Raw genomic sequence first — 4,703 nt, forward strand, 5'->3', positions numbered from 1 at the left:
GTGGTCTCGCCACGTTCGCTCCGAGAACATGATTGCCAGGCCACAGCAGGGTGACTGTCAGGCTACAGTAACCCAGGGGACCTCTCACTGTTGTGCTAAAAAAGGCGAGGTGTGTGTGGAGGTGCTGGGGGAAGCGTTTTCTCTGGTGAGCAGGGACGGGGCAGTGTGCCCAATGCACAGGGGGCCTTGGGCCCTGCCATAGCAGGGGCTGACCAGGGCCACCAAGGGGCCTCTCAGGGCTCCCTCCAACCAAAGGTCACAAGAAAACCAGCCGAGATGTTTCTGCAAAGTATGGTAAGGACCGTGGGGATGCACGTGGGGATAAGGGTGCCGGTGTGTGTGGAGGGGGCACTGTGGCTCTCACCTGTTCTGGGAAGGCCCTTTCTGCCGCCGAGTGCTAGGAGGGGGTGAGCAGGGCTGGCTATTCAGGTGCAGGAAGGGACGGCAGGTGATGGGGTGGGTCAGCAGGTGGTGTGGTGGTTGAGGTATGGACCCCATATGACCGACTGCATGGCTTGAGTCCTGGCCCTGGCAGCTCGAGAAACATGCCAGGCCCATGTCTGCGCATGCCCAAAGTCCCGACGGGACGGAGAAATGGAAGAGAAGTGATTGCGGCCTGACTGGGCCCTGTTTGGAATGCTTTCTCCCTCTCTTGCTCTCTCCCTGAAGAGTGCATATGTCCTCTGGCAATTAAAAAAATGTTTTTAAAAAGAAAAGGATGGGATAGCTAACGGAAGGGGAGTGAGGCTGAGAAGAGCACATCGATTCGGAGCTAGGCTATGGGTTTCGGAGCATCTGAGTCAGAAGGACCCTTTGATCCTTTCATAGATGTGACATTAATGCCCGGGGAGTGACGATCTGAACCCTGCTTGCTAATGTGACAGGAAATGCCTCCCCACTGCCATCTTCCCATCTCGAAGTCCCCTCCTTCCCACCTGAGGGAAGACCAGGCAACCCAGCCCTGCTTATCAGCTGTCTCCTTTTGGTGGACGGACCCCGGCGGTAAGTACCAAGCTGACCCAACACCAGCACGTTCTTCTCTTAGCTCAGGCCAGCTCAGCAAGGCCATGGCCAATGTCTCCAGTAAGCAGCGCCCGGGCAGTAGGCTACACACATCTCCACCCAGTTCAAGCCGGGGCAGGGCGATTAAGCACAGACTGTGTGGGGTGGAAGGATCCTAAAGAAATTGCTGCCTGCATGACTGTCTTCATCGAACACTAGAATCCCTCTGGTCTTGGGGTGGCTTGTTCTCAGCCTGGACTCCCATAGAGACAGAGCCTCTGGGGCATGGAGAGGCCTTTCCACCTTGGACAGCACCAACCAAGTGCTTCTTGGGATTCAGCCAAAATCTCACCCCTGTATTTTCTACCAATTGATCTTCATCCCATCCTTCGAAACCATAAGGATCCAATTTCCTCCCTCTTCCCATATGAACCCTTGAACTGGTCAGACACAGTAACCAGCACCCCTGAATCCTCTCTTTTCCAGGCTGAACGCCACTGGCTCCTCTAACCAGTTCCAGCTCTTCTCCCCACCCTCATCCTAGTTAGTTTCCACTAAACGCTCTCCACTTCCCAGGATCAAACAGAACATTCGAGTTGAAGGCCGGTGTTTCAAATCACGCTTTCCCAGAGACCCAAGAAAGTGGCTTGTCCATATGCCCCTTCTCCTTCTTGTTATCTAATGTCTTGACTCTCTGATTCAAGTTTCAAAGACCAGACAGGACAGCTACATTTTCTAGGAGAAAATCCCAATTTTCCAAAACTTTCCTAAAGAAGAAGAATATTTCGTTATCTTCAGGGAAGAGAAATCACCCCAGAGTAAAGCATGTGTTGACATGAGCCTGTCAGACCTGATTCTAGATGCCAGTGGCGGGTCAAAGGCTCCTCTATTCCTAGGAGAGTTAACCCTGAGCACCTACTATGTGCCAACCCTGTACCAGCACCATGGGAGAAAAACTAATATATAGCTCTTTCCCCCAACGAGCTAGCTAAGAAAGTCAGTACATCTAGAATTTTAGCAAAATGTTTCAGATGCCATAAAGGAGACAAGAAAATGGGAAAAAAGTTTCTTTCCCACCTTGGCTGTAACAAGTGATCCAAGACGTGAGCCTGATCTCCCTGGGCTAAAACCAAGGTGCCAGCAGGGCTGTGTTCCTTCTGAAGGCTCCGGGGAGAACGGTTTCCTCACGTTTTCCAGCTTCTAGGGGCTGCACACATTCGTGGGTCGTGGCCCCTCTCTCCATCCTCGAAGCCAGCGACATTCCATCTTCAGCTGTGACTATAACCTCCTACCTCAGTCCTTCGCTTAGAAGGACCCTCGCAGGTACACTGAGCTCAGCTGGATCATCCGGACTGTCCTCCACCTGGATGTCCGTAACCTAACCCCTCCTGCAAAGTCTCTGAGGCCATCTAAGGTAATGTATGGAAAGGCTCTGGCATTGGAAAGTGCAAACTTTAGGAGTATCATTTCTGCCTCCCACAGAGAACAACTAGCTACACCTACAGGGATGATCACCCTAGAATGGATTCTCTGAGGCTTTGCAGGGTTTCATGTGGAAGTACCCACTTCTCCTCCATAAAGGGAAAAGAGATTTATAAAGAGTAAGAATGCATTCACCCTGGGACCAGCAGTTAGCATAATGGCCAACATAGTCAACCGCGGTTTGAGTCCCAAACCCAGTGGCTTAAAACTCACGCCGGGTGTGTGTGCATGCGTGCCCAAGATCCCGAGAGGAGAATAGAGGAGAAGGGATTGCGGCGTGACCATCCCCCCTGGGGGGTGATTTCTCGCTTTCTGTCTCTCTGTCTCTCTTTGTCTGTCTGGTGAGCGCACACGCCCTATAGCAAAAACCTCTCAAAAAAAAAAAAAAAAAGAATGCATTCACCCAAAAAATGGAGATGAGAAAACATGGCAAGTCTTTGTTCCTTTATTTATTTATTTTTTAAGATTTCTTTTTTTTCTCCATAGGACATGTGTGCTTGCTAGAAAGAGACAGATAGAGAGGAAAAGTGAGAAATCACTCCCCAGGGAGATGGTCACATCACAATCCCTTCGCCTTTATTCTCTTCTCAGGATTTTGGGCACACACACACACAAACATGTGCCTGATGTGTTTTTCAAGCTGCTGGGTCTGGGATTCGAACCACTGTTGGCTACGTGGGATCAAGCCACATTAACCACCATGCTACCTGGCTGGTCCATGTCCCTGTTTATCTGCCTTACCGCCTCTAATGTAGAGAGGCTCATCACCTTTCAAGTAGTCCTGTCGACAGCTCTGAACAGAAAAGAATCTTTCTTTTTAAAATTTTCTTTTATTTATTTTTATTTGTGGGAGGACCTGTGTGTTTGCCAGATGAGAGGCAAAGAGCAGTAGAGGGAGAAAACACAACCTAATGGGTTGACACCACAATCCCTCCTCCTCCGTTTCTCCATCATGTCAGGAGTTGGGGCACACACACATGCCTGGCACGTTTCTCAAGCTACAGGAGCTGGGACTGGAACTCACAGTGAGCCGTGTGGAATCCAGCTCCCTCTATCACTAGCCCATGGGGCTAGCCCAACAAGAATCTTTCTTAAACTGAGCCAGGCACTTTCATCATCACTGGGTAGCAGTATCTCTCGGAGTGGACCACAAAGGAGTGTTTGCAGTGGGCGGGTCGCGGAGGGGGTTCTGGTACATCCCAGGGCTTCTCTGGCTGTTCTTCCCTGCTCCGGGGCAGGTCACCAACGAGTAAGCAGAACAATACCATTTCCGAAGCTTGGTGGTCTGCAGAATTTCACTGATCCCATCTCCTCTACTCCTGTCCTGCAAATCAGCTAAATAAATCTGAACTGAGGATGAATTTGAACTTGAGGAACTGAAGGAACAAAATCTTAGAAATGCTGACATTTTCCTTTTCTCTTTTGATGTGACTGGGAACATAAACTTCCAGGGGTTTGGAGCTAAGGAGGAGGCCCAAACCTCTGCCTTTTCCCCAAGAGCAAGTTGCAGTTCTGGCCAGCCTCCATTGGTGGTCCCTGCCATAGAGGTCAGGGGAGAGGGTGGCCTGTGCTGGAAGGACAGCCACATGGGTGAGGCTTACCTGGAAGGCTTCCTGACTTCCTTTCCTCTCTGTCTGTGAGTGTCCTTTGTGCCAGGTGCCACTGTCCTGCTCTGGTGTGTGGAGGCCGCAAGACGGACACCAGTCCTGGGTGCTTCGTGTCCAATAACCTCACACATCCATCACCTTCTCTGACTCTCACAATGCCTTGGAGAGGACAGGGACTGAATGGCGGTAGATCTGAGACAGCCCTCTGCTGCTCCCCCCAGGACGCCCCCGTGGGCTCTTGGCAGCGTCTGCCGCAGCAGGGCTGGGTCTACAGCAACCGTCAGCTCAGCAATGGCCTGCACTGAGATTTTTACTTCCTTTCTCTCACTTCCTCTCCTTCCATCCACCCTGTTTCTCGCCCATTTTTCTTCCCTGTTCTTCTCTCTTTCTTTCTTTTTTTTTCTCTCATCAGCAAAAGCTTCCACAGACAATGCTCAATTCTAGAGGAGCCCCCACTAAACTTAACAAACTAGAGCCATTAGGTCCAGATGTCTGTGATTGTACACACAAGTGTCCTGTTGCCACCTGTGTCCTCCTGACCCACAGACCTGGGCTGGACAGACACTGCAGTCCCTGCAGGACAAGCATTGTGTGTGGCAGGGGGGGTGGGTC

This window comes from Tupaia chinensis, unplaced genomic scaffold (genome assembly GCF_000334495.1).
Source record: "Tupaia chinensis unplaced genomic scaffold, TupChi_1.0 Scaffold149658_1, whole genome shotgun sequence".
Taxonomy (NCBI): domain Eukaryota; kingdom Metazoa; phylum Chordata; class Mammalia; order Scandentia; family Tupaiidae; genus Tupaia; species Tupaia belangeri.